At 51.3% G+C, this 26,027-nt stretch overlaps 1 protein-coding gene across 1 annotated transcript in view; it reads left to right on the top strand.

Moving 5' to 3' along the window:
• The window catches only part of TXNRD2 (thioredoxin reductase 2), a 342,307-nt gene that overhangs the window by 159,413 nt on the left and 156,867 nt on the right, over nucleotides 1-26,027 (top strand). The window lies entirely within an intron of this gene.

Here is a 26,027-nt window from a genome sequence, read left to right as displayed (position 1 = left end):
AGTAGGAGTAGGTTCAGTGATACAATACATGTGAACATAGGTAGACGGACATGAAATTTCCATTGAGTAACCTGTTGTCTTTCCATTGCCTGGTAGTGACCCTAGTGTTCATGGTGTGAGATTGGTAGAACTGCTGTATTTTTGATTGTGGTATTAGTGGTAATTTGGTTTTAGTATTGCAGTGGCGCTATTGTTGGCAGCGGTGGTGTTGTGGTAAAGGCGGAGTTTGGGAGGGTTTGGGGGTGGTGGAATGTGAAGGAGGACGAGAAAGGAAGGGACAAAAGTACAAAAAATGCAGTACAACGTGAGGCAAGAGCAAGTTTGAAGTGTAAATGCAGGAGGCAGGGACGTGAAGGAGCAAACAGGCAGAGGACAAGGGCAGGGTCGACAGGAGAGCAGCTGAAAGAAGCGAGATTCAAGGTGGGGCGCGCTAAAAAGAAATGATAGAAAGAAACAAATGAAAAAAAATGATGGCTATGTAAATTGCTTTTGTCAGGTTGGAACGGTCAGCGAGGTGAAATCATTCCTTTTAAAGATTTTGAGGAAGCCTGTTTCTTCTGATGGCTACTTGTAACCGCAGATTGCTCACTTTTTAAATTCCACCTGGTGCCCGAGTGGATCTGAAATATAATAACCAATTTTCTTCCTCTTTGTCTCCTGTCGTGACTGCAGTTCAGTGGCTTTGATTTTCCTTTCGAAAGTCCTAGACAGCATGTAGGGGGTAGAATTCATGTTTACCTACCCGGCAAGTGTGCATTTTGCTGAGATGAGTGGCAGCTAGCTGCTGGTTATTCAGTATAGATGAACACTCCCCTTTTCATCTGCCTTCCTCCTTCATCAGTTTTTTCAGACTTTGGCCGATCATTCTTCAATCTTTGCCCAGGAAGTTCGACTACCGCTGGCCAAAGGGGCACTGTTGAGAGTATCGGAGGCGGAGTGGGGCGAGGCTTTTTACTTAGTACTTTCTGTTGCTCAAAAAGGACATAGAGATCAGGCCAGTATTAGACTCTGGTTTCTGAATTCCTTCCTTCGGAGGACATACTCAAGATATTGACAGTGTCCCAGGTTCTTGCTGCCCTGGATCCGGGGGACTGGATGGTGTCCTTGGACTTCTAGGACGTGTACTACCATTTGTCCGTCTTGCAATCCCACAGATGCTTTCTTCTGTTCATGGGGGGATCGGAACACGTTCAATTACCGTCCTATCCTTTAGCATCACCTATGTCCTCTGGTTGTTTACAAAGGTGATGGTGATTGTTGCAGGCAGTTTTTGCAAGTTGGGGGTACACACATTCTTGTCCCTCAATAACTTTCTTTTGAAAGGGAGCTTGCTGCACTGAGTTGTGGACCACTTAAAGACAGAGGTCCTCCCTAGTGTTCTCATTAATGAGCCCACATGTCTTCTGCAGCACATGATTCCCTTTCTAGTGGCCTTCCTGGTCATGGTTTTTTAAAGAGAACAAGGGTCCTCAGGGAATGCAATAGACAGACAAATAAACATATAGACCACGATAAGTATTATAGTTCAGCTTCCCAGCCCAGCCGGGCGGGGAATATTTAATTTTTAAATTTAAAAGGAATCAGATTGACCAAGAGAAGGTCATATACAAAGAGTTAGATAGGGCACAATCCTGTACCTATCCCGAAAAATAGAAAAACCCTTAGATTATGGAAAGAAAATGAATTGAAAGAAGTTTTAACAGGCAAGAAGAGTTTTGGAGCCAATTGTCGCTTGCAAATTAATAAACACTCATAGCAAGTCTCGACATACAGTGTGTACAGAATAGTATACAATTGAATTTCATGCAACACTGTTTTTTAAGCGTCAACGTTTCGATCCCTTGGCTCCTAATGAACCGGGATCATCATCAGGACTGTATTAATCACTGCCTGTTTCCAATATGAACGCCTGCCAAGGTACAAGGGTTGGCTTGATCAGGCGCTGTTAGACGTAAGGGGTACTGTCAAATGCCCAGGATTAGAGGTGCCTTAGCAGGATGAGTGTGGTTGTGAGGCCGTGAAATCACGAGTCACTGGAACAGCGGATTCACGCTGTCGGAGATGAACAGCGAGACCATCGTGTCTCCACCTCCTACCTACCGCCGATCCCACCGTGGAGTAAGTAGAGACCGCTGACTCAAGCGGCTTTATAATCCAAGGAGCTACGAGCCCCCACACGAAGAAAGACTCGTGATTTCACGGCCGTACCTCCCACCGACCGTCGATGCCAATGTGGAGTAAGCACTCGAGACCGCTGACCCAAGCGACTACATAATCCAAGGAGCAACGAGCCCCTACAGGAAAAAGACTCGTGATTTCACGGCCTCACAACCGCACTCGTCCTGCTAAGGCACCTCTAATCCTGGGCATTTGACAGTACCCCTTACGTCTAACAGCGCCTGATCAAGCCAACCCGTGTACCTTGGCAGGCGTTCATATTGGAAACAGGCAGTGAGTCCCCGGTAGCTTGTCTCCTTTCTGGTGAAGAATTGGCTTGGTAGTTTAGTCTGCCCTGTTCCCATGATGCACTGGGCCAGGGACAGACTGATTTGCATATAGCCAGGTTCTGAGCTGGGATGGTGCAGTGAGATAAATAACGGTGATGGATCAAGCCCTGATCTTTGGACTGGGTAAGAGTGGTCTGCTTAATTCAGACACTCTGTTCATCACCACCCCCTTTTCTGAATCGTTTTTGGCCACTATAGGTGTGGCAGGGTATACTCAGACATGAGTCCCTTTCTCACTGCACCATCAGGATTCAAGCAAGCCGGGCCGAAGAAGGCTGAAATGCCAGAAACCGGTCCCCGGTAGCTTGTCTCCTTTCTGGTGAAGAATTGGCTTGGTAGTTTAGTCTGCCCTGTTCCCATGATGCACTGGGCCAGGGACAGACTGATTTGCATATAGCCAGGTTCTGAGCTGGGATGGTGCAGTGAGATAAATAATGGTGATGGATCAAGCCCTGATCTTTAGACTGGGTAAGAGTGGTCTGCTTAATTCAGACACTCTGTTCATCACCACCCCCTTTTCTGAATCGTTTTTGGCCACTATAGGTGTGGCAGGGTATACTCAGACATGAGTCCCTTTCTCACTGCACTATCAGGATTCAAGCAAGCCGGGCCGAAGAAGGCTGAAATGCCAGAAACCGGTCCCCGGTAGCTTGTCTCCTTTCTGGTGAAGAATTGGCTTGGTAGTTTAGTCTGCCCTGTTCCCATGATGCACTGGGCCAGGGACAGACTGATTTGCATATAGCCAGGTTCTGAGCTGGGATGGTGCAGTGAGATAAATAACGGTGATGGATCAAGCCCTGATCTTTGGACTGGGTAAGAGTGGTCTGCTTAATTCAGACACTCTGTTCATCACCACCCCCTTTTCTGAATCGTTTTTGGCCACTATAGGTGTGGCAGGGTATACTCAGACATGAGTCCCTTTCTCACTGCACCATCACGATTCAAGCAAGCCGGGCCGAAGAAGGCTGAAATGCCAGAAACCGGTCCCCGGTAGCTTGTCTCCTTTCTGGTGAAGAATTGGCTTGGTAGTTTAGTCATTTTCTTCGCGCTGCTCCACTCCCTGCCCCCATACCCACAGGGGTATTGTGGGACTTGTAGGCTGCAGACACCACCAGCAGCCATTATAGGAGGAGTCAGGCACGCTGGTCGGTGGTCCAGTGGTGCGGGCTTCCTCACTTCCCCTGCTCAGCCATATAATTAGAGGCCATCTTCTCCGCGTAGCGGACGCATACGCGGGCGTCTCGATCGTGCCGAAGAGTCGCCTAAGAGAAGCCAGTCTGCGCCAGTCCGCGTCAGTCCGCGTCCAGCTGTGCCCACTGCGCCTCGAGCTAAGTCCCCTGATAAAATGGTAGGAAAGTTAATCTCCTACAGTTCCTCGGTGCTGCACAATTTAAGATCCGTCTCTCACCCCAAATGTCTGCACCACATTCGTCCCGCAGATATTCCGAGTAAATGCTTACACTGCAATTAGGAATCATCAGAAACAACGGTCAGGGGACACTCCAATTGTAGACCTTGGAAGATGTTCCTTCTTAATTGCAGATCTCTGCCTAAACACCACACCAAGCTGGCTCTTCTAATCGAGGAGCTTGACCCTGACGTATTCTTTTTGACGGAAACATGGCTCCATATGGAGGCTGACTCTGCTACTGTATGGGCGACCCCACAGGGATATACTATCAAGAGACTCGATCGTAATAAGGTTAGAGGAGGCGGCCTGGCTATCATCTATAGAGATAGATTCAAATGCCGTCTGACCCCCACTATCCTACCAGCCTGTGAAAGCCTATTGTTTTCCCTAGAATTATCCCCCACAAACTCCTTCTAGGGCCTCTTGGTCTATCGACCTCCTGGAGCGCCAGGTCAATTTACTTCAGATATAGCAGACCTAACCGCCAATCTAGCAATCACCTCGGCTAATTTCACCGTCTTAGGTGATCTAAATCTCCATCTAGATGATCAACAGGATCTAGCAGCCAACAGCCTCCGGCTGAATCTTCAAGCAATTGACTTGATTCAAAAGGGTTTTCTCCCAACACATAATAAAGGTCATCTCCTGGACCATGTGTTCAGTAACATTGATACGTTAAAAACTGAACCTCCCATTCCACCACCATGGACTGATCATTGTCTGTTACCCATCACCTGGATCACAGGGTCCCCTCTCTCCGCACAGGAACCTAAAAAATACCTGGGCAGCAAGTGGTCAAAACTCCCCTCCATTGAGTGGGGTTACTCACTTGCAGCACGTGAGCTCCTGAAGTCCTCCAGTCCTGACATAGCCAGTGCCAACTTTGATAATTGGATTGATAACACCCTTGACTCAGTTCTCCCGAAGGAAGCCTTATATTGCATAAGAAGGCAAAAAGTAGCCCCCTGGTACACCCCGAGACTAAGCTTTCGTGCCGTAAATTGGAAAGGTCTTGGAGACAAGATCGCACACAGCACAGGAAGACAGACTATAGAGCCACTATCAGGCACTATAAAATTGAAATGAAGGCAACCCAAGCACAGTTTTACGAGTCTAAAATTAGTTTAGCCGCCAATGCTTCCAAGGAAATTTTTCGAATAACAAAGTCATTGATCCCCCCCCACCCTTTACCCCGAACAAACACCATTAGATGGGGCACTTGCCCGCTGTAATAGCCTAGCATCTTTCTTTTATCAAAAAATCCAGACCATCTACTCCTCATTCACCTCCGACCCAACCGACCTGGAGGCTGTAACAGTAGCAAGCCCCAACACATTCCCCCCATGCACACTGGAAAAGTTCACCCTCTTAGATCCGGTCTTGCTGGACAAAATAATCCCTAAAGTCACCTCTGGCTCTCCTAAGGACCCTGCACCGCCACCAGTCCTTACCTCGGTCATGGAGCTAATTCGCCCAGCAATTCTGGACGTTCTAAATTCTTTAATCACCTCAAGGGCTGTCCCAAAATCCTGAAAATGTGCAATGGTCAAGGCCCTTTAAAAAAAAAACATCTAGACCAGAATAATTTAGCTAACTTCCGCCCCATTTCTTTGTTGCCTTGGATGAGCAAACTGCTTGAGAAGCACATCAATAACATCTTAGTGGAACATCTTGAGTCTAACGATCTGCTCTGTGCTTCTCAAACGGGCTTCCGCCCCCATCATGGGACGGAGACAGCCCTATTAGCAGTTACTGAGGAGGCCAGAATCGTATTAGACCAGGGAGGAAAAGCGGTCATTATATTATTAGATCTTAGCGCCGCGCTCGACACTGTTAACCATGCCACATTATTACATCGTCTTTGTGGCATGGGAGTGTCGGGCGCGGCTTTGTTATTGCTCACTTCCTTCCTGGAGGAACGCTTCTTCCAGGTTTTTGAAGGAGAAGGTGTTTCTTCCAAACAGCCTCTCAGTTGTGGGGTGCCTCGGGGCTCTGCCCTGAGCCCCACACTTTTTAATGTCTATATGAGGCCCCTCGCACAGATTGTCCATCCATTTGGTGTCCATATAGTCACCTATGCAGACGACACTCAGCTTGTGGTATTATTGAACAATGCTGAGGGGTCGTCTAGCACTTTGAGTACCTGTCTTGAGGCGGTCGCCAGATGGATGGAGCTCTCCTGCCTTAGATTAAATGGGGAAAAGACGGAGGTTATGCTGTTGGGGAACCCTTCACCTTCCATTCTGGCCCCCATTTGGCCCCCCTGTCTTGGTCCTTCCCCCTCCCCCACACCCCAGATAAAGAGCCTAGGAGTCTGGTTAGACAGATCACTCGACTTCACTGTCCAGGCAACCAAGACATCTGCTACTTGCTTCAGACTTATGAAAATGCTCCGGAAAGTACTCCCGTTATTGCCATTCCAGGCGAGGAGAATCATGGTTCAGGCTCTGATCCTCTCCCGCCTGGATTACGGCAATGCACTTTATCTTGGAGCTCCTCTGGCCGCAATACATAAGCTCCAGGTTACCCAAAATTGTGCAGCCCGATTGCTTTTCTAGATCCCTCGATGGCAGTCGGCCAGACCTGCCTTGAGGAAGCTACACTGGCTTCCGGTAGCAGCCAGAATACAATTTAAATCTATGTGCCTGGCTCAGAAGGCCCTTCGCAAGACAGGCCCATCCATAATGTTTCCCTTGGCCATTCCCTATTCCCCTTTTAGAGCCCTACGATCCAGCGTGTTACACCTGGCCACCGCGACCAAAATAAATAAAGCCCGCTGGGGTGGTCGCTCATTTTCGCACAATGCCGCCAGAATGTGGAACTCCCTCCCGCTTGCCCTGAGAGAGAACAACAACCTGCTGACTTTCAGGAGACAACTAAAAACTCATCTGTTTGCAAAAGCTTATTAGCGCCCTATCCTGTTGTCTGAACGATCCTGGCTAAAGCGCTGCGAGGCCTCAGGGTAGTTACGCTCTATATAAGTTTCATTTTCATTTTGTTTCATTCATTTCATTCATTCAATCATTCAGCCTTCGAACACTGTAGCGCATTACACCTTGCTGCAGTGTCTAAACAAAGGCGGTGTCTCAGAACCTGTTCTAAAATGGCTTAAGTCCTTTTTGACTGGACGTAGTTTCCAGGTTAGGCTGGGTGCTCACCACTCCAAAGACTTCGAGTTACAACAAGGGGTGCCTCAGGTCTCGGCCCTGAGCCCCACGCTATTTAATTTGTACATGGCCCGCTTGCAGAATTATTACAGGATTTCGGCGTGGGGGTCGTCTCTTATGCGGACGACACCCAGTTGTTGATCACGATCTCCGGATTTGGCTGCCTCGAATTTCAGGACGTGCATGCAGGAGCTTGCCTCCTGGATGGATGAGAACTGCTTGAAATTAAATGGCAGCAAAACGAAGATGATGGTGGTGGGAGGCAATTCCTCAAGCTGGTCGACTGAGTGGTGGCCCCTGAGCCTGGGTCCCACCCCTAAACCTTGTAATGAGGCTAAAAATCTGGGGGTTTGGGTTGACCCAGCTCTTTCTTATGAAGTACACATAAGAAGGGTAGTTGGCAAGTGTTTTGCTGTTCTAAAATCATTACGTAAAACACTGGATCTTCTACCAACTGGGGCAAGAAAGACCATGGTACATGCACTCATTACCTCATGCCTTGACTATGCTAACATTCTCTATCTAGGGACTACCGTAAAGGGTCTGGATCGTCTGCAGGTTTTGCAGAATGCCGCATCACGGCTGATTTTGAACCTACCCAGGAGGGCATCCTCGAAGAAGGCTCTCAGCGCACTACACTGGCTTCCAGTTAAGCAAAGAGTGGTATTCAAGTCCTTATGCATGTGTCATCGCATCCTCAATAATGCTGCTCCCTCCTATTTGAGTGACCTGATTACCGTATACGTGCCCAAGAGATCGTTGCGGTCTAAAGGTACTGGGCTAGTTGTGATCCCTAACTTTAAGAGAGCCAAGATGGGTGGCCGCTCCTTTAGGTTGAGGGGCGCTCCCACAATCCCTTAGGCTGGAAAGCTCTGAGAGCACGTTTAGGAAATTGCTGAAAACCTTTATATTCGCTAGCAGCCAGTAGGAGATTTAATGAGGAGTCTTTAGCTGCCTCCTTCTCACCCAGCGCGGGGACACGCCGAGATGGCGTAACCATGCACTTTACAAATGTTTTTTATTATTATTATTATATTATAAAATATGCCTACCCCAATGTACCTAACCTAAGTCTAGTACGTGGGAATAAGTAAGTATTGTGTAGCATAGGTTTAGTTGTTTTAGGTTCTAATCAGCTCAATACCTTAGTTAGAATGAAGGAGGTCTGGTATCTCAGTCTCGGGACTCGATTTCCGAACACCCCGCAAGGGGAGCTTGGAAACTCCGGAGCTGGATTCTCGGCAGGAGAAAGGCAGCCTCTTGATCAGTGCGTCAGCTGGAGAGTTGGCTTCCTTCGGCACTTGCTGTAGCGAGCTGCGTCGGGTAAGTAGATAGTCGCACTGCTCTGAACCACCGTGTCTTGCTAGAGCAAGTGAAGGTATATTTATATCTTGAAGGCGTTTAGGAATGCCATAGTTTGACGTAAAGTCGGGCATATGAATGCCAGGAAAGAACCCCTAGGGACTAGTTGTTCTTTGTAAAGTAACTGAGTTCTTGGACAAATCAATATTCAAGCAAGGGGAAGTTCCCTAACTGCTTAAGCCGGTTTTCCAAGAAATCGCTGTGACGTTTGGTATGGGTGGAAGTAGCCATGCCTGTATTTGGTTAGCATGGGCTATACCTAAATAAGGGATTGATTTCTATGCCTATATAAGGGCAATGCGAATTGTACCTATATAAGGGCATGAATCGGGAAAATTCACTCAGAGCTTAAAACGCCACAAATCGGAAAGAAACAGGTTAGTATTAGATTCCTTACCTTAGAATATCCCAATGCGTCAGTCTGGATCCGGAAACTTTTGCGTAGCAGTACCCTTGCGCGTCAGTAGGCGTCGTCTGCAGGCGTCCCCTGCGGCTCCGCATCCGTCGTCGGCGTTGTGCGCCGTGATGACGTTGCTGGAGTATATAGACGCCGCCTCCGCGCGCTGACGTCAGTTCTTTGCACACAGCATTTCCGCGCCAGAACACGCAGAGCCATGTGAGAACCAACTCTGGTGCCATTTGAAACTAGGGCCCTGAAAGGGATGTCCTTAACCCTAGGTATCAGTTCGCAGAACGGGGAGGATGGGTGGGGCGGTAAGGAATCTAATACTAACTACTGTTTCTTACAGATATATCGTTACCGAAGGTAAGTAACTTGTTCATCTGAAAGAAACAGGTTAGTATTAGATTCCTTACCTTAGAATAGATACCCCAGCAATACCAACCCCGGAGGTGGGTCTGCGAACCAATACAATCCTACACCAGAAAGTCCTGGAGGACAGAACGGCCAAAGAAGCCATCCCTCCGGACTTGACTGTGCAGGCAGTAGTGCCTCGCAAAGGTGTGCAGCGAGGCCCACGTAGCCGCCTGGCAAATGTCCTGCAAGGGGACTCCCCGGCCCAGGGCAGTAGTAGCCGCCGTGGCCCGAGTGGAATGGGCCCTCAGCCCAACAGGAGGCTCCTTCCGAGCCAAAGAGTAGCACGCTTTGATGCACAGAACGACCCACCGAGAGATGGTCTGTTTATGTCCCGCCCGTCCCTTCTTCGCAACCACGTAGCCAACAAACAGTTGGTCATCCACCCGGAACTGGCGTGTGCGATCCATATAAAATGAAAGCGCACGTTTTGGGTCCAGACGATGGAGCCGCTCTTCATCCTTTGAAGGCTGTGGAGGCGGGAAGAAGGAAGGGAGGGTGATGGACTGCCCGATGTGAAAAGCAGAGACGACTTTGGGCAGGAAAGAAGGTCTAGTCCTCAGAACCACCTTGTCTGGATGAATGGACATTAAAGGAGGTTTGACAGAAAGGGCCTGGAGCTCACTCACTCTCCTGGCAGAGGTGATGGCAACCAGGAAGGCCGTCTTTAAAGTCAGGAGACGGAGAGGACAGGAATGAAGTGGCTCAAAGGCAGCACACATCAAGAAGGTCAGAACCAGGTTCAAGTCCCACTGAGGCATCACAAACGGAACAGGTGGATACATGTGTGTGATGCCCTTCAAGAATCTTGTTACAATGGGGGACTTGAACAAAGAAGGTTCTCAGCACTGGCGCCGGCCGGAGCCGGAGAACCGGCGCCGCGCGGGGGCGGCGCCAGGGGCTGCCCCGATGGAATCGGTGCCGGAGAGGCCGGTTGACCAGCCGGCGTCGACCCTGAGGGAACCTGCGGCGCCGGAGCCGTCGGCGGCGCCGGGGCCGGAGCCGTCGGCGGCGCCGGAGCCGTCGGCGGCGCCGGGGCCGGAGCACCCGACGGCGTCGAGGCAGGAGCACCCGAACCGCTAGGGCCCTCGGACGGGACCACAGGGCCCGCAGGCGCCGGAGGCCCCGTCGGAGGAGACAGTGCCCTCATGGCCATGAGGAACGTCTCTATCTCCTCGGGCGACGCGCCTTGCCCAGGGACCGCAGGAGCAGGCCGCGTCGGCGACTCACGCGGAGCTGCGCGGGTGGGGCCACCCGAACCCCCGGCCGCATCGCGTGAGCGTCGGGGGTACGATGACGACGCCCCGACTTCTTGTGCTTTCTACCTGAGGAACCAGAGGAATGGTGACGACTCCCGGAGCGCTAGTGACGGCTCCGCGACCGCTCCCTCGATCGCTCCCTTGACCTCCGGCCGGACCGGGACCGCTCTCGATGCGGGGCCGACACCCGGAGCTCGAGCAGCTTGCAGGACCGCTCCCGTCTAGCTTTATTGGTCAATGCCCGGCAATCGACGCAGGCGTCCACGTCTTGGTCGGGGCCCAGGCACCCGAGGCAGAGTCGGTGATGGTCCGTGACCGACAACGTACGGTCACAGTCGTCACAGTTCTTAAAACCGGGCATCCTACCGGCACCGTAAGAATCAAAGAATCAAAGATCAAAAAACTTGGTCAAAAGACCCCCGATCCGCCTGCCCCTTCAGGAGGACCTTCTGTCGCAGCAGCTGGGGACGGTCCTCCACCCGAACCTGTCCAGCCTCCACCTTCATGCGTGGAGATTGAGCAGCGACAGTTGAGGCCATTTGACTTGCCTCCTGAAGTCTGTGATGTGATTCTGGCAGCCAGGCGTTCCTCCACGAAATCGGTATACGCCTGTCGGTGGAACAAGTTTGTGGCATGGTGCACAGCAAAGGCTGTGGATCCTCTCTGCCCCTCTTTCTGAGGTTCTTCTCTTCCTTCTTTCTCTTGCCCAGCAGGGCTCTGCTCTGGGCACTATCAAGGGCTACCTTTCTGGCCTTTCTGAGGCTGCCTGAGAACCTTCTTTGTTCAAGTCCCCCATTGTAACAAGATTCTTGAAGGGCATCACACACATGTATCCACCTGTTCCGTTTGTGATGCCTCAGTGGGACTTGAACCTGGTTCTGACCTTCTTGATGTGTGCTCCCTTTGAGCCACTTCATTCCTGTCCTCTCCGTCTCCTGACTTTAAAGACGGCCTTCCTGGTTGCCATCACCTCTGCCAGGAGAGTGAGTGAGCTCCAGGCCCTTTCTGTCAAACCTCCTTTAATGTCCATTCATCCAGACAAGGTGGTTCTGAGGACTAGACCTTCTTTCCTGCCCAAAGTCGTCTCTGCTTTTCACATCGGGCAGTCCATCACCCTCCCTTCCTTCTTCCCGCCTCCACAGCCTTCAAAGGATGAAGAGCGGCTCCATCGTCTGGACCCAAAACGTGCGCTTTCATTTTATATGGATCGCACACGCCAGTTCCGGGTGGATGACCAACTGTTTGTTGGCTACGTGGGTGCGAAGAAGGGACGGGCGGTACATAAACGGACCATCTCTCGGTGGGTCGTTCTGTGCATCAAAGCGTGCTACTCTTTGGCTCGGAAGGAGCCTCCTGTTGGGCTGAGGGCCCATTCCACTCGGGCCATGGCGGCTACTACTGCCCTGGGCCGGGGAGTCCCCTTGCAGGACATTTGCCAGGCGGCTACGTGGGCCTCGCTGCACACCTTTGCGAGGCACTACTGCCTGCACAGTCAAGTCCGGAGGGATGGCTTCTTTGGCCGTTCTGTCCTCCAGGACTTTCTGGTGTAGGATTGTATTGGTTCGCAGACCCACCTCCGGGGTTGGTATTGCTGGGGTATCTATTCTAAGGTAAGGAATCTAATACTAACCTGTTTCTTTCAGATGAACAAGTTACTTACCTTCGGTAACGATATATCTGTAAGAAACAGTAGTTAGTATTAGATTCCTTACCGCCCCACCCATCCTCCCCGTTCTGCGAACTGATACCTAGGGTTAAGGACATCCCTTTCAGGGCCCTAGTTTCAAATGGCACCAGTGTTGGTTCTCACATGGCTCTGCGTGTTCTGGCGCGGAAATGCTGTGTGCAAAGAACTGACGTCAGTGCGCGGAGGCGGCGTCTATATACTCCAGCGACGTCATCACGGCGCACAACGCCGACGACGGACGCGGAGCCGCAGGGGACGCCTGCAGACGACGCCTACCGACGCGCAGGGGTACTGCTACGCAAAAGTTTCCGGATCCAGACTGACGCCTGGGGATATTCTAAGGTAAGGAATCTAATACTAACTACTGTTTCTTACAGATATATCGTTACCGAAGGTAAGTAACTTGTTCAACAGGATAACTCGAGTGGATCACATTCTACCATCAAAACAGGACAAATGTCATCCAAGTGCCCCCTGTCTCACCCAAACCGTACTTTACAAAAGCAGGGGTCCCTCAAGGCTTTATCATCTCACCCATGCTTTTCAACATCTACGTGAAGTTATTACCGGCAATGATAAATACATTTCGGCTAGCAGCTTTCGGCTCACAGCTTCCAGCAGTTCCATCTACACCTCTGGTGAAGTGGACAATCGTAGATGGGACTGCTGGAGGCGCTTAAGTAGACAAATGCTACAGTAGGCCCTTCCACCCTCGACCTCCCATGGAGTAAGTAGGATAGTTATCCAGGAAACGCTCGCACTAGTACTACACTGACCGGGGAGTTTGATTTTCACTACCCCAACCCTTTAGTGGCAGCTCCTTTTGCACTACGTGTAGAAAGGTTGAACCCATGTTTAGAAACCCTTTTGGTCCTGAGGGCGAGTATAGCCGATGATGAAGCATGACACCGGGCGGTGTGTGAGGCCAGTCCGTTATTTTTTATGAGATGCCCCCACTGGTGACGCATCTCGAGGAAACCCTGTAGGAATTGGTAGGAGTCCGTACTAGGGACAGTCTCATTTTGTGTATACATGTGGTATTGGAGGCTGGCTAGTCCCTCGGCCCCATGCCTCTAGTTCTCATCCCCAGCAAGGTCTGGGACTAGTGTGTGTAACTGTCTCCTCAGGCACCCTGCCACTCGTACTCTGGTAGTTCAGGTTGCTACAGCTTCACAGAAGATGGATTCTTCACATAAGACTCCATTGAATAGAGAGTCTAGGAGTCAATATGCATGTGGCAAGCACATCTGTTCTTCTGCTAGTTCTGCTTTGAGGTTCATAAACGCATCTTGTGTTCTTGGGCGTCTTTCCCACGCTTTATGGGCTTCTTGGCAGACTGTTACCATCACTTCCAGATAACCTCTGTTCTGATATTAAGCAGCTGATTTGAGATGGTATCAGGCAGCTAAGCTAATAAATGCCTGAGCCCTGGATACTACTGATTCAGTAGATCGGGCTATGTCATCTTGGGTGGCATGCAGCGTTGTACATGGTTAAGAACTTCAGGTTTTTCAGAGGTTGTCCAGGCGACTTTGGGCGATATGCACTTTGATTGCACCCATCTTTTTGGGGCCCAGGCCGGCTCAGTATAAAGGCACTCTTGTGATAGGCGAAGTGAAACAGAGTCTTAATTTCCCCTTCTCTGTTTGTATGTTCTTTCGTTGTCTCTTGTGTTGTATAGGTGATACAGGATTTTTATTTTTTCAAGGGACTAGCCTTATTAGGGCATTTTTATGCCCGCCTTTTAGTTACACCAGATTGGTGTTCTTGGCGAGTAGCAAATGTGATTGTTTCAATACTTTCTTTAACAGTTTATGTGGTAAAGAATATCTGAGGTATGTTTTTTCCTTTTTCCCCTCTGAAAATGGGATTCGTGCTCGAGGTAACTTATAGGTGATGTATCTTCCAGTTAGGGAGTTTACCTTTGAACATGTTTCTTCAGAGCAGTTCAGTATGCTGATGTGCTTTGCTGTTGACTAACAGCAATTCATATAGATCATGTACCTTTGCCAATTTTGAAACCTTGTATACTTGTTTTTTGTGTGTATACTCTTAATTTCCACTTCAGGGTAATTTTGGTCTCTGGTTTGTCCAACGCAGTCCTTTTTATTACTTTGGCAGAGTGCACTTTTCATTGAATTCAAGTGGTGCACAGATAGCTTTTACGTTGGATAATTTGCACAGTGACCAGAGCGGGTGACTGCGGAGAGGCTCACGGTTCGATCCCCAACACCAGCGGCAGCTCAGCTCGGCATCATGTGACTTCTGGGCAATAGCTCACTTAATCTCCCCAATTTAAGTAGTGATATGTTCACGCTTTACAAATAGGAATTATTTATTATTATTAATTGTATTCTTCTGAATACTTAAGTTTCCTCCGTTTTTAGGTCGAGCTGGAGAAAGCAATGCGAAGCATTGCGTCCAGCGAAGTATCTAATGTTTCCAGTCTCCTGGGAATCTGAGACAGGGGTCGGGCACGCGCAGCGATTGGTGTCTGTGGACGCGCACGTCCAGGCCGGCGCCGTGCACATCTCCTGCCTCAGATTCCCTGAAGTGCGCAAACACACACATACACACGCACAGCTACACACACGTACCCCCCCACCACGGGCTCAAGCGCATACACACAGCCACGCATGCACCCCCCACCCCCACCACTCACGGGCTCACGCGCACACACACAGACATCACACATATCCCCCCTCCACTCACCGTGCTCTTTTGTCGCCTCGCCTCGCTGCGCTCTACAGGCTCTCCACTCCCCTAGTGTTTTCTCCGCTGCATCACCACATGCGGGGCTTCCCTCATGCCTGGGAGCCCAAAGTCACTGCTGCTCTCCGTGGGCCGGGCTTCCCGCAAAAAGCGAAAGTCCCGCCCAAAGCAGAAGTCCCGCCCCATGACCTGAAGCTCCCGAACTTCCAGAACCTGCCGTGAAGAGACACACAAAAAACTGACACGACGCAGCATATAACCTCGAAGGATGAATAAAAACACAAACTGGCGAGTTTTTTGAACCACAGTGCACCTATTGAGGCTCGGAAACCACATGCCCGCCTCATTGGAGCTGGGCACGAGCTGATGAGCCTCCGCCTGGAGCTGTGGGGGGAATGTGAAGGATGTGACCCGAGGGGGGACTGGCGGCTCTTGAAGAAGAGACCATGTGGCCTGCTTCCAACCGAACCTGATCTCAGCACCAAGGAAGGTTGGAAGCAGGCCACGTGGTCTCTTCTTCAAGCTGCGGCCAAGCGGGGGACACGCAAATTCGAGCTGTGCCCTCTGCATGAGTCATTTAAGTACTGGGGGAAGAGGGCTGGCATATGTAACTTCAATTCAATCAATCAATCAGTGACACTTATAAAGCGCGCTACATACCCGTAGGGTCTCAAGGCGCTGGGGGGGGGGGGAGCCGCTACTGCTCGAACAGCCAGGTCTTCAGCTTCTTCCTGAAGGAGAGGTGGTCTTGGGTCAGGCGCAGGTCGGTCGGGAGGGAGTTCCAGGTCTTGGCGGCCAGGTAGGAGAAGGACCTTCCTCCTGTAGTCGCTCTTCGGATGCGGGGGACGGCGGCGAGGGCGTGGTTGGCTGATCGGAGGTGGCGTTTGGGAGCGTAGAAGTTGACTCGGCTGTTGAGGTAGCTCGGGCCTTGGTCGTGTAGGGCTTTGTGTGCGTGGGTGAGGAGGCGGAAGGTGATTCTTTTGTTGACGGGGAGCCAGTGAAGGTCTCTCAGATGTCCGGAGATGTGGCTGGTTCGTGGGATGTCGAGGATGAGTCTGGCTGAGGCGTTCTGGATCCGCTGGAGTCTCTTCTGGAGCTTGGCGGTGGTACCGGCGTAGAGGGCGTTGCCGTAGTCCAGTCGGCTGGTGACGAGGGCCTGGGTGACGGTCTTCCTGGTCTCGGTGGGGATCCACCAGAAGATCTTCCGTAGCATGCGTAGGATGTTGAAGCATGCCGAGGAGACGTTGTTGACTTGCCTGGTCATGGAGAGGGAGGAGTCCAGGATGAAGCCCAGGTTGCGTGCATGGTCTGTCGGTTTGGGTGCGGTGCCCAGGGCGGGAGGCCACCAGGAGTCGTCCAAGGCGGAGGGAGAAGAGCCCAGGATGAGGACCTCCGTCTTGTCCGAGTTCAGTTTCAGGCGGCTGGTCGTCATCCACTCGGCTACCTCTTTCATCCCTTCGTGCAGGTTGGCTCTGGCGGCGGCGGGGTCGTTGGTCAGGGAGAGGATCAGCTGGGTGTCGTCGGCGTAGGAGATTATGCTGAGGTTGTGTTTGCGTACGATGGCCGCGAGGGGGCTCATGTAGACGTTGAAGAGGGTGGGGCTCAGAGATGATCCTTGGGGGACGCCACAGATGACTTCGGTGGCCTCTGACTTGTACGGTGGTAGGCGGACTCTCTGTGTTCTCCCGTCGAGGAAGGAGATGATCCATTCCAGCGCCTTGTCCTGGATTCCGACGTTGCTGAGGCGCCGTACTAGGGTGCGGTGGCAGACCGTGTCGAATGCCGCGGAGAGGTCTAGGAGGATGAGGGCCGCTGTTTCTCCGTTGTCCATCAGGGCTCGGATGTCATCGGTGGCGTCGATGAGGGCGGTCTCGGTGCTGTGGTTGGCTCGGAAGCCGGACTGTGAGGGGTCGAGGGATCCGTTCGTCTCGAGGAAAGCGGCCATCTGCTTGTTGACGGTCTTCTCGATGACTTTGGCTGGAAACGGGAGGAGCGAGATGGGGCGGTAATTCTTGAGGTCGGTGGGGTCCGCTGTTGGTTTCTTGAGTAGAGCGCTGAGTTCGGCGTGTTTCCAGCTCTCGGGGAAGATGGTGGTGTCGAAGGATGTGTTGATGATGTCTCGCAGGTGGGGTGCGATGACAGCGTCGGCCTTGTTGAAGACGTGGTGAGGGCAGGGGTCGGTCGGTGATCCGGAGTGGATGGAGTTCATCGTGCGGATGGTGTCTTCGGTGCTGATCGGGGTCCAGGCGTGGAGGATGGTGGTGGGGGGTGGTTGTTCGGTCATGGTGTGCGTTGGTTGGTTGTTGAAGCTGTTGTGTATGTCCGCGATCTTGTTGTGGAAGTATGAAGCCAGGGAGTTGCAGAGGTCTTGCGATGGGGTGATGTCGTTGTTTCCTGCGCTGGGGTTGGAAAGCTCTTTGACGATGTTGAAGAGTTCCTTGCAGTTGTGTGCGTTGTTGTCCAACCGGTCCTTGAATGCTGTTTTCTTGGCGGCGCGGATCAGCTGGTGGTGTTTCCGGGTGGCAAGTTTGAAGGAGGTCCTGTTGTCCGGTGTCGGTTCCCTTCTCCAGACTTTCTCGAGGGCTCGGCAGTTCTTCTTGGAGCTCTTGAGTTCGTCGGTGAACCATGGGGCTTTCTTGCTGCCGGGTCTGCTGGGCGGGGTCCTCAGTGGGGCGAGTTCGTCCGCGCAGTTGCTGATCCACTTCGTGAGGTTGTCGGCGGCCTGGCTGGGGTTCGCTGAGCTGGCAGGAGGGTGCTGGCTCAGGGAGGTGGCGAGCTGGTCTGCTGTGATCTTGTTCCAGCTTCTGCGGGCGGCCTGTTGCTGGTGGTGGTGGGTCGTTGTTTTCTTGAAGGTGAAGTAGACGCAGCTGTGGTCCGTCCATTGAAGCTCTGTGGCGTGGCTGAAGTCGATTGGGTGACCCTGTGGGTCGTGGCCTGAACTGCACGGTGCACCAGCTCATCAGTGTGATGCAGTGAGAGGTGCTGGATAGTGACTCATACGCCAATTGGAATAATTAGGACACACAGCGCTGGGTCCTTCTAGTGCCTAACCATCAATTCTGCTTTGGACATGAAGCCCATCTCTTTTCCGACCCGCGCCTGTCCCACTCCAAGAAGGCCATCACAAGCCCGCTATGCATTCCGCACCCCTTTTTCCTAGCGCACTCTGTCGCCTTAAATGACAGGATCCATCCTCCCCTCTAGACCGCCCAGCCACGCTCCCACCAGTGCCTCAACCGAGGGCAGTTGTATGTGCGGCCCCCTCCCCCAACGCCCTTGGCCATCCCCGCATCCTCCACTGCCATCACCCTTACCACCAGCGCCCGGCCCCCCGCTGTGTCCCTTCAGCGCCCGCAGCACTGAATCCCCATACCAACTGGCCCTAGAATGATGAAGGCCCCTGCATGACGCCCCTCCAACCACGCACCAGTCCCCTCCCTCCACCACTGATCCTGCGCAAAGTAGTCTACGACCGCGTCGGCAGCTCCACGCTCCATTTCCTGCCGAGCTATGTGCCCCCATGGGCACATTACTCGTGCCATTGCCATACATGTTTGCTACGTCTTACATTTTATTTCCTTTCGATACTTTCACACGTGCCACCATTGCCTATGTAACGTTTATTGTTGTGTTGCAGTGTCTGCCATTTATTGCAGCATTATGCCTCTACTGGTACTTTGTTCGCTGTTGTAACCTGCACACATGTCCTTTCTCCTCCTGTAATGCACTGTTTGGTACTTTTTTTTTTTGCTGCTCACAATTGTCTGTTCATATTGTGAAGCCTTTGACACCTTCGGGTAAAGTCCACGCTGTATAACAATACATAAAACGTCCCCCACCCACAGGACTGCATCAGCTTCCCAGTGTGTCCTTCATATCACCCGCCCCCACGGCCCTCTGCATAACGCGCAGTCTTTGCGCCCTGTATAGCGCCTCATCCACCTCCCCCCCAGAACACCCAGTACTAGAACACACTTTCGAGGAAATACCGGTAGTTTAAGCACTTGGAAACTGCGCAGCCTGCATTCTTTTCCAAATGGACCGAACGTAACAGTGGTAATACTGCCTGGGCCATAGTTTGCTCTCTCGAGTACAACTCAAGGCCTGACGACAGTACTATTAACCCTAAGCGCCTCCTGACTACCAAGGTGTCACTAGACCTTCGTATACCTGCTGTGTTGCCCTTGCCTCCTTTTTAGGTCTCTTAGAAGCAACGCACCACTAAGCACCACCACAGCACTACACAGCACCACTCAGCACCACCACAGCACCACTCAGCTCCACCACAGCACCACTCAGCACCACCACAGCACCACTCAGCACCACTCGGCATCACCACAGCATCACTCAGCACCACCACAGCACCACTCAGCACCACCACAGCACCACTCTGTACCACCACAGTATCACTCAGCACCACCTCAGCACCACCACAGCATCCCTCAGCACCACCACAGTATCACTCAGCCCCACCACAGCACAACTCGGCATCACCACAGCACCACTCGGCATCACCACAGCACCACTCGGCACCACCACAGCATCACTCAGCACCACCACAGCACCACTCAGCACCACCACAGCATCACTCAGCACCACCACAGCATCACTCAGCACCACCACAGCATCAGTCAGTGCAATCCCAGGTTATAGGTGTCACATTTCCGAAAGTTATAACTATTGGCATTGTAAATGACGAAGCTATTAATTTAGCTATTTTCAAAACCAACACATAAATAAAAAAATTGTCATTCACAAAACCAATAGCTCAAACTTTCCTAATGCGAGACCGATTGCATTGCAAATGCTTGTTTGAGGTGTTATTTATTCTTATATTCAATTGTGGAGCATGGTTGTCCCGTGAGCTCTGCTCTGAGCGTATACGAGATGCAGCGGCTGAGCGTTTCCCTTTGGGCTGTTTGCGGCTCTGTCTTACATGGTTGAGAAGATTTCTGTTTTTTCAGAAGAGAAGGTTCGTTTTTGGATCCTTCTTCACTTTAAGATCATCCGGGATATTTTCATATTTGTGGCTTTGGCTCTATTGAATGCCATGCATGTCCCGTGAGGGGAGTGTATGTTCTCTGTCTTCTTGTCTCTTCGGGTACATACACAGCTCTACAGCTCTAGCTGTCTGTCCGGGCCGCACAGAGAGGCGTGCCCCCACCTCACCGATGGTACATGCCGATGTTGGACCCCTTGGATTGATAGCAGTATCTTCCATGAACCACAGAGCACCTTGTGCGCATGCGTGTGGCGCAGATGTCTCTTCCAGTGCATGCATAACCCTGGCTGTCTCTCCGGCGGCACAGAGGTGTGTCCCCCTCGCCCCCACCTCCCCGATGTTTCATGCCGCTGTTGCTATATTTTGTACTTTTCGTGTTTGCTTTGGAGCCCTGCGTGCCTGGGGCCTGACATGGAACCAGTCGGTTCACATCTGGGCCCGGAGATGGGAAAGCAAACAGCGATCAGATGAAGACAAAGAGCCGAGCTCTAGGAAGGCCCATGCTCGGAACGGGGTGTACAAACACCCGATTAGTGCCTTGCACGGCCATGAATCTGTGAGCTGTCACCATCACTCACGGGCGCGCGTCACGCCGCCTGCACATCACCCCCATTTCATATCCAGCAGCTTGAAGCACGGCCCGGCCTCTGGGCGATAATTACCGTACATGACGGATTGGACTGGAAGGCGCATCCGCATGTCGTCTTTGTGTGATGTGTAATAGCCGCCCGTGGCCCCTGGAGGAGCGCCGGGGTATGGGGAGCCCTCATGCGCTGCACCCTGACCTCAGACAGAAGTCTCGGACGAGCTACTTTAATACCTCACATGTTTCACTTGTTTGGCGCCGCGGCTCTTGGGTCTGTGCGTTCACCGCGCTGGTGAGTACCAAGAACAGTGAACTTGAACCTTCCAGGCCGGCGATGACAGAACCGCTGCGCTCCTGTGCGCTGACGACGCGCTGAGGCCGTCAGTCATAGCGCTGTCTGTGCACCGACAGCTGAGGGCTTCATAGCACGGCAGGGCTTGAAATGGGCTTCCGGGAGCGAGCTGGCTGACTGCTCTGGAGGTGCCCTTAGGAGGAAGACGATGTTAGGACGTGGAGGAAGATGCAGGGATGGATGGGCCGGCACCGCCTGCGCGGATGCGCCCACGCAGGGCTTTAAGTGGAATGACAAATCGCGGGGTGGGGGGTCTCTCATAGGGCGTGGCATAAACCACAACAATCTGTACTTCGCATAGTGCGCCGTCCCACTGGTATTTTGCTGTTTCTGTCCATTTATAGGGATCTAGAATATAGCAAGTAACATTACACCTACAACAGGCCAGAACTATTGGCTTTGTCAATAGTTGTACATTCCAAAAGATAAATAAGCAACGACTATGAATTCGTTGTATGGAATATTGGAAAAGCTTTCCTTCTTCTAGGCGAGGTTGCGGCGTAAGGCTTGAGCTGCTGACTTCATGCTGAGAAAGCAGCTTCGAGCCTCACATCGGCTCACCATCCTCTGATTCAAAACATGATTGTGTCCTTGTGTAATGTAACTGGTGCTTATGTTTGCTCCAGGTTTGCGCTATGCAAAGCTGAAAAATGAGTCTCTTTGAAGTTACATCAACAGCAGAGGCGGGTGGTGCTATCGAACAGCGCATCTATTTTTTCCATCCTGGAGGTAAAATGGAGAGCCCGGTAGGGACCCATTTCGGCACCTACTTTGAAGAACTGCTGGTGCTGAGACCCGGCCCACTTAAAGCCCTGTGCCCACGGTTCCCAAAGTGACACGCCAGTGTGAGCAGACCTGTGTGCCCGGCTGAGTTCTTTGGCGTAACGAAGCGCCAAGAAGCCACAAGGCGCGAAAGAAACCCAGAGCACAGTGCACAAACAAGAACATCAAACCGGAGGCTGGTACCCAGAAGTGAAGTACTAACGAGACCACCAGGGGCGGGTTTTATGTTTAGGCCCATGGAAGAACCCCAGGGGAGCAGACCCCTACTCCACACAGTCTGCTCTACTGGCACTGCCTCTAACCCCCTGGCACTGGTGCCAAAGACAGACTTTTGTGCACCAATCTACAGGGCTGTGGCAGGGTCCCGCTCCTCACGCTTACACCATGCCGTGCACACAGCGTCGGATTGGTAACGTGGGCATTCGGGCAATGCCCGAGGGGCCGGGGTCCGAGTTACACATGAGGGCTGCTTTTGAGCAGCCTGGGGCTGATTTGGGCAGTGTCTCTGTTGTTCGACAGCGGGCCAGTGGGTGTCTAAGTGGCCTTTCTGAAGAGAGATGGGCGCTCATTACCTCCCGTATAGAAGCACAAGGTAGAGGTGTCACCCCTTTTCTCTTGCTGGACCTCACATTAATGTAGGCATGCTGAGCGGGTCAGGGGGCCTGAGCAGAAGTGGCCTCACTTGTTTTCAGGGGTGTTTCACTAGTGTAAACTGATGCGTGCATATCACCCCCCCTCCCCCGCCCCCCTTTTATGTAAAATTACGCTGAAGCAGTGATTTGAGGGAAGGCATTATGCAAATGTGGGCCGATTTTTTTTATGCGTGCCTCGGCCGATTTTTAATCCCAATTCAACCCTTCACGGTGCACACCATGGTGAGCAGTGCGTGGACTGCCAGCAGATGAGGGCACGGCCTAATGGGCTGGGTCAACAAAGGTATTGTGCATCCCCTGGAGCCCGTTTGTGGGGAGGCAGGCTCTCCGCCAGCAGAGCAGAACAGATATTCTGACAGACTGGTCCACAACCGCGTCAGCACCTCCCGGGGGCTCTCCACATAATGGACCCTTCGAAGATGGGCTCTGAGGCTGGAAATGCTGCACTGAGCAGACCCTGGGCTGCCCCCGGTACCACCGGAGGCCTTGCCACGGTAGCACCGGAGGCCGGCCCACGGTAGCCCCGGAGGCTGGCCCACAGTAGCCCCGGAGGCTGGCCCACGGCAGCCCCTGAGGCCGGCCCACGGCAGCCCCTGAGGCCGGCCCACGGTAGCACCGGAGGCCGGCCCCCGGTAGCACCGGAGGCCGGCCCACGGTAGCCCCGGAGGCCGGCCCACGGTAGCACCGGAGGCCGGCCCACGGTAGCACCGAAGGCCGGCCCACGGTAGCACCGGAGGCCGGCCCACGGTAGCACTGGAGGCCGGCCCACGGTAGCACCGGAGGCCGGCCCACGGTAGCACCGGAGGCAGGCCAACGGTAGCACAAAAGGCTGGTCCTGCGGTAGCACCGGAGGCTGCCTCCCCAGGAGCATCTGAAAGGTTTCATTCAGACCGGTACAATATGTCCTCTATAGTATATTAGGTGCAGTGTCTCATAGTGTGTGAAGTGAGTCAAATGCTGTGTTTTCGAGAGAACTGGCATTGATTGGACATTGAATTATAACTAAGGCTCCCTGTTTTCCGTTTTTATGGATTTTTACAGATAAATACACACTGTAAACAATGTGTTTTCTGTCTGCATTTATTTTTAAAAGTGGATAAATACAGAAATGTGTACTGCTTAGAAGTTACTCTCAGTGCTGTCTTTCATGAATTAGAGCCCAACAGCTGAGCAGATGGATAGCATAGGAAATTAAAAAAGAGGATGGCATTTCTTTAAATAGTGGCATGTGTCAATATACATTTGTGGTATAATGCTAGTATTTACCAGTAGATGTATTGTTATGTAATATTTGGCAGCTTAAATAGCTAAAACACGACAAACATTAAAGTATGAGTGTGCGTCTATCAGTTAAATGAATGTGGAAATGTACAGTTATACACCTTCATTTTTTACGCAAAACACAAAATAAATATGGATAAATACAGATAAAATGGCCACAAAATAAATATGGATGAATACAGTCGGAAATGTAAAAAAAAATATATACCATAAACCGGGAGCCCTAATTTTAACTGTCCTTGGTTGATCATGCTAAGAATGCTTGATCTGAATTAATCCTGCCTTTTGATCCTCCTCAACCGATCATCAGCTTTTTATACTGTTAAGCACGACAACCTAATCGTTCTATTAGAACACAGGATGGGGCGTTCTGGGCCTGTACTAAACTGTTACTCCTTATTTTTCCACAATAGAAATAAACATTCAAGGTGAACCAGTTGTTGTCTCATCCCTCACCAGTCTCTTTGGGGGTACCACAGGGGTCCACGCCCTCACCCACTCTCTTCAACTTGTTCATGCGGCCTTTAACAGAAATTCTGAAATGATCCAGCATTCAGTGTCACATGCATGCCGATGACACCCAACTGTACCTGAAGGTCTCCTCCCCTGAAAACACCCGGTTCCTCCACTCAGTTTTATAGAAAACACAAAGTTGGTTGACAGTTAACCACCTGAAATTAAACGCTCCTAAACAGAATTCCCCTTAATCGCCCAACCAAGCAGTCACCAGTCATCGAAGAATGGATGAATCAACTAACAGCTCTTATGGCACACCAGACATCATTGATTCCACAAACTCATTGGGAATAATGCTAGACAAGAGTCTGAACATGCAGAAGAAGCACATTAGTCACCCACTAAAGGAGCGAACTTCCGGCTCCACTTAGGGACGCTCTCAACTGTGCTGCAAGGCTCATAAGAGGCTCTAAAAGTAACAATCATATCACTCCTGAGCTGATATCCCTAAATTGGCTCCTATATGAAGCAAGGATACAACTAAAAATTACATGCACGGCCGATAAAGCCATTCATTTTAACACCCCGATATACCTCGCTCCAAAACTGGAGCTCTCTGGTGGCTCCAGATCCTCTAGAAGCGCCAGCACATTATTGCTCAAACCACAGAAATTCCATAAAAGGAAAACTTGCAATCGAGCCTTCTCAGGGATCGCCCCGAGAATATGGAACTTCTCGCCCCCTGAAGTCAGACTGAATCCCTCGATTGCCCTTTCAAAAAGAAAGTTAAAGCGATATTTATGAAGAAACTTCTGCCTTAGAACCCTAGCTTCCAATGCTTTTGAGGACTCGCTAGTTACTATGAGAGTGTTATGATTGTATGTGTTTTGTTGGTTTACTGTTACTGCCTCGTACCTTTCTTAATTGCTAAATTTTAAAGCGGTGATACCCCATGTGGTCATGTTCGCGCAATATAAAACCTTTTTAATAAATAAATCAAATGGAGCTCGGAATTTGTATCCCAAAGCATCTCCCGACTAAGCGACTAAGCGTGGGCTGCTGGACTTCACTTCCCTGAAGATCAGCTGCTAAATGGGTTATTCCAAGCTTAGTCTTGGGTTCAATAGTAACATTAACCCCCAGGACACCAGTGCTGAAGAGTTCTGATGGATGCAATCCTGGCCCAGTAACCCCTGGCTGCCCAAGGACTGTTGTGAGCACGCAAAGACCGACACAGCTAGCTGTGTTCCCACAATGTATGTGTGATTACAAGTAGTGTCACTCCAGAGGCCCGCAGAGGCATTCTGAATGTCTGGGAAGCCACAGACCTAAACACATACAAAAAGCAATGTGCAACATTGGCGTTTATGATAGGAAAGCATAATATCTCTCAACTGTGGGGAGCCAGTCAGCCGCCCCGGATTGAGAAATGGATGGAGGATTTAGACTGGTGTATGTTTAGGGAGAGGTCAGTCTATTCTGCCAGGGGATGCTCAGGGAAATGGGGTATGGTCTTGGTGCTTGGAATCACTACAGAGGGGATGTCTGTGCAGCGCTGGCGGGTCAGGAGGAAGCAGAGGCGCACAAGTTCCCTTGATCCACTGTCATAACTGTATAATATTTTGGATGTATGGAAAGTCATGGAGAAACTTGAAATATCTATGAATATGTCACCTGATGTGTCTCTCTTCGTTGATTTATTGTTTAATAAAAAGAAATTAAAGAAAAAGTAATGCCACTGTTGGGTATGAGTGACCCTGCAGACTGGGAACCCTGGGTGTTCGACGTCAGAGAGCCCTGGTACCGGAATCTGCTGGTCATCCACACACCCAGCCAATGGGATCGCAAGGATGCTGGTGTCCAGATGTGTTAATGTGTACACCAAACTTGCTGATCCAGCGGCACTGGTTTCATAACATAGTGATAAAGAGAACATTGCAGCACACAACCTTTCATTTCATCAGTTTTTTCCTTCAATGACATAACCTACATCAC

The sequence above is a fragment of the Lissotriton vulgaris genome, chromosome 11 (assembly GCF_964263255.1).
Source record: "Lissotriton vulgaris chromosome 11, aLisVul1.2, whole genome shotgun sequence".
In the NCBI taxonomy this organism is placed as follows: Eukaryota; Metazoa; Chordata; class Amphibia; order Caudata; family Salamandridae; genus Lissotriton; species Lissotriton vulgaris.
This window is presented reverse-complemented; position numbering and strand designations above follow the sequence as displayed.